Source organism: Amblyomma mixtum, chromosome 6 (genome assembly GCF_055824585.1).
Source record: "Amblyomma mixtum isolate Tamu chromosome 6, ASM5582458v1, whole genome shotgun sequence".
NCBI lineage: Eukaryota > Metazoa > Arthropoda > Arachnida > Ixodida > Ixodidae > Amblyomma > Amblyomma mixtum.
In genome coordinates this window covers 121803718-121816377 of record NC_143017.1, presented here as the reverse complement: position 1 = coordinate 121816377, position 12660 = coordinate 121803718, and positions in this window count along the sequence as shown.

The following is a 12660-nucleotide window of genomic DNA, read 5'->3' as shown; positions in this document are numbered from 1 at the left end:
TGTGTAAGCGGCAGAGCGAACTGTAAGCGCTGGTTTGAAATCGACACGGTCTTTTATAGGCCACCGCTGCCGTTGCATTCGCAAGTCCCCCGGAACAGCATTAACCTAAGCGTGGTTGAACGACTTGTTCCCGCAGAACTTGCGGAAGATAACACGAATCACACGTCGCAAACTCTACCATTCCAACAGATCATTACACTCGCCAGCGGTTTCCACACAGTGGCGTAAATAAGTGTCTGAGTTCATTAAGACGTCATGTTGGAATTACTAGGCGCACTCCAGCAGTTCCAGTTCAAAGCGAAGCTCCGGATCTTGTGTCGTAAGACGTGGAAGCGCATAAATGATCTCATTAGGGTGTGATTGCAGCCAGCTAATATGAAAGCATTCGTGGTTTAAGTAAGTAGCGCACCACGGAAGAGCCAAGATTCAGTTGCCTTAAACTAAACCCTCACGTTTAAAAAAAAAATAAGGCTCCAGACATCAGAAGATTTTTTATATCTTAGGTAGATAACACTTGAAACAGGGTTTTTCCATTAAGAAATTAGACTTTAGATCTTAGTAACATGATTCGATGTGTTTTTCTTGTTAGTGCGGTCGTGCGTATAATGCCAGAGCGGAGTTGATTAAGTTTCCTCTTCACATTTTTATACTCCATGCAACTTCAAGAAACGGTCGCCGTTCGGTTAAGGTTGGCTCAACTAGGTGGTTAAATATATGCATTGTTCGCATGATTACATGTTCTGATTGCTATGTTCTAACCAATTTCGCGTATTCGTCAAGGTACTTCTCCGGTGCCGGTCAGCCATATCAAGAGTACTACTGTTCGAAAATCGTATGTGCATAGTATCTCCAATTTATTTTAACAATAGATGGCACTTTATTTATGCGTGTTTCCTATGAATGGGCATGCACTGAATGATTGACTTCGGTAGATATTAGTAAGCCTTCAACTGCTTCTTTAGCCCGCTAGAGATGTTTGCAAGCGGAACTTGCAAACGCTTCCGTGCTGTTTTCCGGCATGCTGACTCAAGATATAAAAGTGCACTTAATTTTTGCTTTAGTTCGTCTTTATTTTCGAGTACCGGTAATTTTTTAATTGCTTATCAAAACAGCGGAGCTTACAAGTTGACAAAAACCGTCTGCCATCGTGGCAAGGCCGATGAAACGCGGCAAATGTCGTTCTTCAGCTGCGTCTTTGGTTGATTTCGTGGCGATCTAGGCAGCAGTAAATATGAGTATGCTGCCGCATAACCCCCCTTTATAATTTAAACTTTCACTGCTGCAGGGCGGCGAAGTAAACTTATTAGTGCGATAGCATTATGTAGCTCGGTCACGTCCGAAAAAACTGCCCGCACGATTTCGTCATTCTCTAGAGATAAATGTGTGAAAGTGTGATTGTGATAGAGAGTGTATGATAAAATATTGCCATGGGAAAAACTTGGTTGATGAGGTCAATTAGTTGATTAATTGAACTCGAAAAAAGTACACTTTGACTTCAAAATAGTCATGACCGTTGATATAGTACATGGACGTCAGAACAGTCATAGACTTCGATATAGCATGCAGGACGCTTTGCTTTCGCACTGCTCCAATGCGGATCACCGCAGTGATCTCAAAGTTTTTGGAACCGACAATAGGTTGCAATAGCAAACTGCCATGTGCGTTTTTCATAGCTTCTTTGAAAAATATGAGCTGTCTCGCGCCTTCATAGTGCTTCTCAGTGTTCGTTCCGCACAGCAGGAACACACGAGGTGACCCACCGGTGAACGAAGAGGCCGTGAACATGTCATCAGTAGACAAAAAAAACAAAGGTCACGCAAAACACATTGCGAAACAAAACAATAAATCGGCTTTTCATTAAAATGAAGCCGTACTGATCTAATCAAATGTCATTACGTGCCTTCGAAAGAATCTAATTTTCAGGTTGTTTCAATATGAAATGTATTTCAGGGTCCACTGTAGTTATTCAGTGTACAGAGTGCAGAATTCTGTCAGTAAGCTTCGTTGAACTGGGTAGGCATTGAACACTGATAAGTCGTTATGTTCGATAAGCAGGAAGCACGAAATAACCGAAAAGGCCCGGAAAATTAAACCATTTTTTGTAAAACAAGCAAAGCACACTTCGAACTTTTCTCACTGGAATGAAAATTATTATTTTTGTTGCGCCATGACAGATGTTGTATTTTGATAAAATTAAGTGTGCGATGGGAGTTTGAACAAATTCCGAATATATTTCTCAGGAGCACCTAGTACGGGTACCAAGAAGCAGTTAGGTAATCTCGCACGTATAAAGGGTTCGCCCGCTCTTCAGCGGATTAACGCAGGGTTAACGGTTAACAGTGACAGTGGTATTTTGCCCTGCGTAAGAGATTTTGCGGCGCCAATACCTAGCTGAAGAACGTAATACGAAAGTTCCCTTCGTGTTGCCGGTAATGTTAAAATAGGGCAAAGTCTAGCCTTGATCAAAGTGGTAAACGCAGACATCTCACTGCAGTCTCGCCAGCCGAAGCTATTTCTTTCTATATCCTTGCCCTGCATACAGGCTCGTAGGCACTTACTGGCAGCAAGCAGACCAAAACGGTAACTTCTGTCAGGTAAGAAAGAGTCACGATTGGTCGGCTTCGGCCAGACCTCCTTTCGCTATCGTCATCATTACAGAAGCAAAGGCGAGCGGGCGGTCACGAATCATTCTAACGAGCGAACAGGCTGGCGAAGTCGGCTTATGGATAGCGCACTTATTCCCACTCAGAAGCGTCGTAAGTGCTTCTCTTGGTTTATTTTCCTGCGTCTATCAGTGTCCTCTGTCTTGCTGTTGCCCCCTACTTCTCCTGGTTTTCATTATCTTTCTTAGCGTCCACTGCGCGCTGTGCAGTAGAATACCACGAGGCAGGGATCATTAGGTCGCCACTGTCTTCCTAACAGCGGAAGATTGATGCACGCAGTGGTGGTTTACTTTGTCCTCCAAGCAGTTGTGCCCACGTAGCAGCCATTCTTCGTTGGCGACCTACTTCGAGCACTATCCGCTACCAGCTTTGCCTGTCAGGCAGTATCTGGTGGCCTTTGCCTTTTTTTGCTGCCGCTTTTAGTTCCTACCTTCGTGTCAGTTTTCCTCACTTGGAGGTTGTTTTCTAGTGCCAACACCTGCTTCTATTGCTGCCTTGGAGATTAACGTTGCTGGGCAAGCTTTCTCCGCTCCCGCCCTGAAACGTGCAGCTTTGGCAAGAGGCATTTTTCACGCCAGCTGAGGACTGAGGATCTCATTTTTGGTAGAAGCTGGAGGTAGGCAGAAACCTTAGTTTTTTTATTTGCATGCTGAAAAATATAATTGTTGGGTGAAATAAACCACCATAATTTTCTGTCTCTTAGTCTGCTAGGCATACAACAGATAACTATATTGCTTACAATATTTACGAGCTTCAAGTGCTTAGCCACTGGACTTGCAAGAATGTACGTTGCCTACCCTTAATGGCGCTGCACTTCAGAAATCACTGCAGGGCTAAGACTTATACTTAATCGATACATTAAATCGATACATCAAAGGCCCCGTTACACACAAAATCCGGCATCGGCGTTGTCAGCGAAAAATCACAGGCATGGCTTTGGCAGGGGGTCCCCCCCAGAGAGCAACCTAGGAGGCAGATGGGCCACATTGGTCACGTGACCTTGCGGTGACATCACAGCCTGCCAATCGAATAGTTAGAAAACTGCCCATCGTGGCAGATAGCAGTTAAATTCAGGATTTTTCCCTCGGGAAGATTAACCTTGGCAGCACAGGGCCCTCTGTTGGGAGCACCTGCCATCGCAGGGTAGTGGCTCAGCGCCTAACCGCGGCACCACTGCGCCAGAAGGTGTATGAAGACTCCCAGCACTCCATGCATGTAAAGTAGAGAATCACCTTCTGGATATATGAGAACTGACCCATTACGCGTTCGCGTCATACCATTAAGGCGGAGCTTAAGTGTATCCTTCAATTGTTTCAGCTGGTAGATGGAACTTTAAGGATTTCATACCATATTTCCCGTGGCCAAAAATGCAAACACAGAAGAGATGAAAAGGAGACGAAGGAGTCCATACTCAACCGAACTGGTAGCATGACTGTGGCGTGGTCAGTGGGCATCTGCATTTGCTCGACCTCACTCTCTGCTATCAAGGAGAGGATGTCGGCGAAGCTTGTCCCGTGGCATTGCCATCCCCAGGGGAATGCAATGGCGTCCTTCCTCGTTTAGGATGGAATTGCTCGTCGGTTCCGCCTACCAGAGGCTCTCCATACGAGGCAATCCAAGCGCAATTTTCTTCCCGAAGGAGCTACTGTCGTGCTTGGTATGCCACAGCTTTGTTTGTGAACCTCCAGAACATTGCATTGTTGCTGTTTCGCTACTTACCCTGGCATTGACACGCATCACCTGCTGAAGCGCCCGTCGTGACCATTCATGAAACTGTTTCGCATTTTCTTATCTTCATTGCGTTACTTTACCCTATCTTTATGCGGCTTTTCTTTCTTTACTACTACCAAGCAGCTCCTTTGTTTCTTCCTCAACATCGCTGCAATATAGCCCCGCATCTTCTGATCTTTACTTCCGGTGTTATAGTGCAGCCAGATAGGGTATAACTGTTGAGGCTGCGTCTCTTCTTAGTGTTTTGTCCAACCTTTGTCGCCGAAAATGTCAGAACCTCACAAGGAGCAACGGTTCGGGCTGAACACATCGCTTTGGTTACCAGTTTTCCCCTTTTTGGCGCCCTACTGCAGAAAACATCTTCTATGCTATGAGTCGAAAATAAATTCTTTAGCTTGAGAGAAAATTCAATTAACAATTCTATGTTCTCGGTGCAGAATACTCCCAAAAATTTTCATTCATTTATTTTTCACTTCAGAACTGGTGTGAGCGGACGACTGTTCTTGCTATGTTGTTAATCTTGTTACTGTTGTTAACTTCAAAGTAAGGTGACTATAATTTCACTAGAAGAATGGCCCTTGAACATCCATGTTTTTGGTGCTTCTCTGCCAAAGATTTTTGCAGGACTCTAGGATGGTGGTGGTTGCGGTGGCATTGTTGCAACATTCGCCGCTAAGCCTACCTCTCTGGTGCTGCGTTTTTCATGTGTATCGCACAAATTTAACGGTGGCTTTCAACTATTTTTCTCTTCCAGTGAAGGACAAGTACTCAATGAAAATATATTTGGCTGTCAAAGCCACATAAAAGCTGGTCCAGCGCCCCCTTGACTCCATGCATACATTTATTTTTTAACACTGGATCCTACAATAGTCTAGAACCTAATTTTTTTCTCACCCGTCTTGAGTGTCTCCTGATTTTCTTCCAGATAACAGGCGTCAGCGGTAGGTGCGTAGTTTATTGTTGTCACCAACCTTCAACGAATAAAAGATAAGCAAAGACAACAACACCTCCCTGATTCCCTCCATTTAAACGAATATAATCGAATGCGAGGCTCTGTATCATTCGCTCGGAGGGGTCTTTTGTCATTCCTTATAAGAGAATCAAACTTGTGTCGAAAACAATTGGGGTCTCATTCCATGCCATTCGCATTCTCACCTTCTGCTGTCTCATATGCATAAAGCTACTTTTCACTTTGCATTTTTTTTTTACCTTTAAAGTGGTGAACTCTGAATAACGCACGAGACCAGACCAAGCTCGGAACGAAGTCTCACGGTGGAGCACGCGCAAGCTAGTGTTGGAAGGACCCGTTAGTATGAAAAAGGCGGGATTAGACTTCAGTTCAAGCAGCAACTTGTCCAGGATTCCTCGTGTGAACCGTCTTCGTCATCTACAGGAAGTGTCTGCGCGACGCCCTCGCGCGTGCTTTCCGGTGCAGTCCGGATGTTCTGTGCCGGACGATTGGCAGGTGCTGAGTGAGAGTAAGAAGAGAAGGATTCTCACTTGGGATTCAATCAACTTCTCAAATTGTCGTGCGGCAAACTGGCTCGCTTTTTGTCCGTATTTTCAGCGCAATTCTCTTTGGCCGCCGCTTCTACAGAACCGGAAAAAATTAGTGGTATATGTATACGAGTTTTATTTCTCCTCGAATTGACAATCACTTGAATGCAGCATTGGTCTGTGACCCCCTGTAACTTTCTTATCTTTTTTACTTTTTATTTCTGTACTCCATTCTCCCCATGAGAGGTAAGTGGGGATAAACGCGACAATCTGCACAGTACTTAGAACCACAGAAAAGGCAAGAAAAATAAAGAAAAGACGAAGCTGAGCATGAAAGTTAATTCAGAAGCATTTCGGTGACCGCCAGCAGCACTTATCTCAGCGAAAGCAGGAGAACAAGAAAGAACTGCTTGGAGGCAAGAAAGTAGAAAAAAGGGTGAAGAGTTCAAAAATCTCCAATGAGGAACGCAGGAAAAAAAAACTATGATAACCTTACAAATGGTGAACATTTTGTGTCTTTCCGCACGTGACTATTCATACAACAGTCTGGTTTTGCAAGAAGACGCCAACAATCATGAATAAAAGATGTCATTAACGTAGTAACTAATTAGACACCAGAGCTGACCTCTTGTGCAGTTTAACTTGCAAGGGTAACAAACTTGAGTGTTACTCCGCTTAATTACTGTTCACTTATCACTTTCTTCACCAATATAATAAATCAGTTAGTCATTTTGCTCGTATTTCGTATTTGTTCGGGCAAAATAGTATTAACCTTCTGGTGAAAGCAGGATTTCTCCACACGAGATGCAATTATCGGTCAACCTTTGAACGCACTTTATATCTAATAAAATCCCTCTTCGTCAATATGATACAAAAAGCACGTTCAAAAAAACCATTCTATTCAACTAAAAAAAAACAAATCCTGCTCCCCTGTCTCCATATGATATTTTCCTTCTAAATCAACTTAACGCAGCTTGCTGTTTATCAAGCACGTGGCGCCCGGTAGTTGAGCATAAAATTCATGTTTAAGTGGCTGGAAGACTTGACTTTACTCAGTAATTGGACCTGGCGTTTTTCTTATTGGCTTAGTTTCATAATTTTTTACAATAATGCTTTACTTGAAGCTCGGCGTTCATTGGCGTCGCGCTTTTCTTTATTACTAGTTTGAAATAAACGGCTGCTTTTACCTTTCAGTTCTTCGCATCTGATAACTCCTTCTATAGGCTTGGTTCTTGCAGAGTTGCTCAGGCTTTTATCATAGCGGGATTATTGCTTTCCGCTGCAGTTTTTTGGGACAGAGAAATAACGCTTCTGAAATAATGAATGAGACGCAGAAGTCACTGTTTTACCAACTGCTCTGACCGGTAATTTTTTTCCTCTTGCGATGCATGTTGCCCTCTTTTCTTGTGCTGTTCTTTTACCCATTTTTCATAACTTTACATCTAATGTGCTCGATAGCCATTCTCTGTCTTTCTTGAAATTCCTCCTAGTCAAGTATTTCTGTGCTGAGGGCTTCAAGAATCGACAATATCAATTGTCTATGTTCCTCCGCTTGGTCTCGCAATAAGTTATCAATCGATCTCAAGCACTTGTGGCCATGAGATGCGTGCGATGCGATGCGACAGAAGCTACATCAACGTAGTTTCTAGGCTGCTACGGCCGAAGTTACCTCAATAAATCCGAGCATGCAAAGTGACTGAAGGACATGATAATCATGCTCGAAAAAGACAACGAACGATACAGTACGATTAATCCACGAAGCCAAAAGGGGCCGGACAGCGATGAGCTACTACATGATCCATCGGTGAAGCTCAACCCAAGCTGCGCGATACGCAGCGGCTTACATCGCAGCGCTTAAACTGGTCACGTGACCCAGCAAGTTTTTGCGCAACGGCGGCACAAATCCTAGCGTGTGTCGAATTACCACCTCCCCCTCCAAAGCCGTGGGAGCCAAAGCACAGAGCGGATCGTTTCTCTCTGGCTGTGCCCCTGTAAAGGATGCCGAGCGGCACTAACCCACCTTGTGTGGATAAGCCAGCTTTGCTGCACCCTGGAACTCGGGAAAGCGGAACGCGCGCGCGACACCGGGGCAGTTCAGCAAAAAACCGATTATGGTCATAATTACCTCCACAAAGTCTTCGAAAATAGTCTTTCGTATGTGACGGGCGCTTGCAAAAAAAAAAAAAAGAATAAATTGCAGACGTGTCAACAAAGCCCATATGCGCCGTCATTGATCTATTTGTTCGCAATAAGAATTAGTAATGAAAGAATGCAGAGACAGGGATGACAGAATTTTACATGTAGAAAGTGCTTCACGCACGCTACCTTTATGTTGGAATTCTGTTTATTTATTGAGGCTTGCTGATTGGATGTCAGACCAAAACTCTTGTTATCCTCTCTCATAGGTGCATGGTGGCATCACGCATAACCTGAAATACATAGTTTGTTAGGTAATTTTACGATGCATCAAATTCCCTTCACGTCACTGGATGCCTAGTGTGTGTCCTTGTGGCATATTTTATTCTATTTTTTTAAGGCCTTTTGTTGCGGCGGGTAGAAGTTAACTTTTAGGGATGCTTCAGAAAACGCCCAAGTTTCAGTGCCACACACCGCTTTTCACGTAAGAAGTTTTTCTGCCATGCTTGTTTACTTTCTTTGCATCTGCTTTTGTAAAACCCGATTTGTTCAGAATGCCGAGTGGCTGGTTTCAGTCTTTTTCTGAGCGCTTCCGTCATTCAGAAAATGTCGGTGGGTTCAAACAGATGAATCAGCCACCTAGCGGACTTTGACGATCTTGGCCCATCTTAAGCCTACAGTCCATTAGGGCTTATTAAACGTCCAACTTGTCGTCTGTTTCCTGATACTCTGTGCCTGTTTTAAAGGGAGTTGGGCTCATCGTACGCCGCTTTTTAGCTTCGCCAACAGATGGCGGCGCGGGTACTAAAGGGGTTTTTTTTTTCGCTCCGCTTTGTGATTTGGTCTTTTGCACTGCGCACAAGAACACAGTGGAACACGAAAGCGACGATGCACCAGATTGCAGTGACAGCGAGGAAGAATATTTTTAATATATTTTGTTTTTCGAGTGAAGATTACGACTGACGATGACGTTTCTTGACTGTGCATCAGAGGGTGAAAAAGATGGATGCTTTCTGAAGGGTGACAGTGATGAAAAATGTGTCCGGAAGGAAAAGCGCACATGGTGCAGATGGTGGGAGAAATCTTTGTGCGCGATTCTTTGCCTTGAACACTAGCACACTCATCACAAGTTATAATAGCAGAATTCGAATTCTCGTTGTTGCAGTCCTTTCTGTTTTGTTGTTACTCTGTAATACATATATTTTAAAGGAACTAAAATTTACCAAACAAACACTGTTCTTTTGAAACAAACTTGCCGGCCGATTCGCGTAGTTTTGCAAAATGCTAACATATATTCCACCTGGCCTAAGTAGCACATGTTCCACCCGGAGGACAGGTTCCCACAACCTGCCCACCGTGGTAGTGGGCCGCCTGCCATGAGACCAGGCTTCCGATAAGCGAACACACAAAGGTTAAATGCGTAATTGCCACCACAAGTGCTAGCGCAGTAGAAACATTATGGTGTGCACAGTGATTTCGATAAACCATAAATACTATATTTTAAATAAAAGACTGGCACGGCTTTAGTAGAAAAATGGCCCGCTAAGGGGTTACTGGGGCGTATCAAATATCTTCCTCTCTCGCTCTCGGCGCTGCTTGACTACCGTAATCAGCATGCAAACACAACCTGTGTAAATGTGTGTACGTCGACCATCACAACGTTTGTCTTAAGAGTTTGTTTTACTGATTAAGATGGAACCAATAACACGAAAGCATACACACGACTACAATATGCCGTTTAAACCATCATCGTTATAAATTATTCTTAATGCAGTCGCAGTTTTGCTCTGCTATTGACAAAGCCGGGACCCTCGCAGGTTCTTCACAAAGCCATTAGGCAAAAAGACGCAAAATTATTCACTTTGCATAGTTGCTGCTTATAAATGAGATAGGCTGCACGGCTCTGCTGCAAAGATGTCTGTATTTTACTCCCTCTTTTCTGCGTCCAAGAAGCTTGGAGTCAGCATCTAACATATCAGATTTTAAATTAACAATCCGACTCGTTCCTCACTTCAACATAAACAGTGTCATGCTTAGCTGAAAGCAGACATCGCTTCTTGTTAGACTTTTTTCTCGTTACTTTTTTTCCTCATATTTCTTTGTTTTAGGCACTTGACGTGTGTGATAGAGAAATGTGATAAAGAACAGGACAGTTTTCACCCGATACATTGTTTTCTTTGTGCGGGCGACCTACATGATTTGTCTCTTGGCCGGCAAATCAGATTTACTTCTTCTTTTTTCTTATATCTTCTTATTGCCGCTGAAATATTTGGCTTATCGCGATGGTTCACTGCGTGCACGTGCGAGCTGATGTCATAGGCGCTTCAGTTAAATTCCACAGAGTGGTTCTAGCGAGTATAACGCTCTGCTGCCTTCTTCTGACTTCTCCAGGCGCGCTCAAACCTTTTTATTCCTCTCAAGCGTTCCAGCAACGGTGTGCTCTTATGAACTGGGCTTGTTGACGTTTAGCGCCATCGGAGATTCTAAGACTTCTTTTAACTATCTCGAACTTTTCTTTGATCTCGAAAGCAAATAACGTCAGGTTCTCGGTGGTCATCTTTACTGACAGTAGACAAGCGGACACATATATATAAGTCTGTTAGGCTGAGAGTTCGGTGCAAAACGAAAATTGTCAGCCTAGTATTTTTGCACACAGCCCTGTCTGTGAAATTACGGCCATAACGACTTCTCTGTATTGCGCAGTCGTCCGGACACCTTGTATGCGCACGTGCGACTTGCGAACTTGCCCTCAGTGGCAGTGAAACGAAGCGATATTAAATCATGTTGCCTTTTCTGAAATGGCTCAACAAACAAAATAGTTCATGATACCTCCTCCTCCATTTACACAGTTACCACGCGACCTTACTGCTCGAGGCAATAACGTTTTCACCTCTTTTCGCCACGCGGCAGCTGCGGTGGCAGCGTAGTCCATTTCCTAAAGAAGTAATTTTTGTTCTTCGTTAAACTGCTGAAATGGAAGTTTCATTTCCCGTAAGGTTATTACTTCATTCCTTCATAATCTGCCTCATCCTCTTTCACATTCCTACGCAGCAGCCGTGAGACTCTTCATTCCAGCTGCGTTACAGCTGGCCCGCCTGGGAACGTCGTTTCCACCAGTATCCATTTGCTACCCTACACTGATGCCAAGCTCCGCAGTCTCGTTAGGTTGGTTAAATGTTTGAGCATCGAGGAAACGCTCATCACTAACTAGGCAGACAGATTTAAGATCCTTTCTTTTCTTTTTTCCTGCAACATATTCAACTTTCTACTAAAGAGAAGAAAGGAAATGAGAACGCAGGTTTAAGCATAAAAACAAGAAAAAAAATGCTGAAAAATAAACGGAATGAGGGCTTCATTACCTCTTTTCCGGCACGCTTTTGCCGTGATCATGTAAAATTTCTTCCCGTGTTTTCTTTTAAGCTTAAACTATTAGCATTGCAGAGTTATCTTTGCGAAAGAACCCGATGTCTGGTAGCTCTCGCGTAATGGCGGTACTGCTTAATGGGCACATGTCACCAACACCAAACGAACATGGAGTCCGAAACGCTGTAATTCTTTTATACAGGCATACTTAAACGTGTGTAGTTTTTTTGTTGGAGCACATGCATGACTTGTATTCATTTTAATGCCTATTTCTGGCTAAAAAATAGTCGTTAAGGTTCTGTTGTCTCTGACCGACCATGTTGCCTCAGGTTAGCTTGAAAACTGTCCATTGCTGAATATGTATCTATGATCGGTCACGTTCGTACGCGTGACGCATGTACAGTTGCATTCACGAGAAGCCTTGCTTTATAAGACTCATCGAATAATAAATAGCTTTGATTACTTTTAGGACGTGTTAATTTATATATCTTCGCTGCCATTCATAAACACTTTTTTTCTCCTCTACTTAGCTAACACTGCAAAACATGTGTGGGCAATTATTCCGCGCTTCATAAAAAAATATTACTTCGCTTTGGATGTGCTCCAGGTATTGCTGCAAGTCTTGTTATTTCTTGTACTCTTTTAAGCTTCCAATAAATTTTTCATACGATGCAATGCATTTGCGTGCAGGTACGCTAAAGGCAACGTATGTTTGTGCAGATAACCTTCGCAATGCCATGCACTCATCATTTTTGTTGCACTGAGGAAACAATGTACATTTTTTTTTGCTTGCTAAAGCCAAAAAGCTCGGCTTTTAATTTATGACGCGGTGCCTGAGAGATGGCATTTTTGTGAAATGGAACAAAACCGCCGAAAAGGGAGTTTAGAGCTATTCTACCGGGAAAAGAATAAATCATTGCAAGCCATCACAAACAGTGTGATTTCATTCGAAATTAAAAATTTGCCTCAAGGCACTGTGAAAGTGTGTCTTGCTTGCGTGACCCTGCGGTGAAAGAATGGGAGTGATGTCAGAGAGGCGTGCTTGAGATGAAGAGGGCGTGTCGCGCCGGATGTGCGCTTTTCGACTACTCGCCGACAGATGGCATGAAATTAGCGGGGGGCCTACCATACCACTGCTCGCAGTTCTCACAAAGCGTGCTCTTGAGCTGTTTATGCGTAAGTTTTTGCATAGCCGTGCTTACACGACTTTTAAATGAAAATTAAGTGTCCCACTACACGACGGGATATACATTTCTGCAGCGGAGCTTTT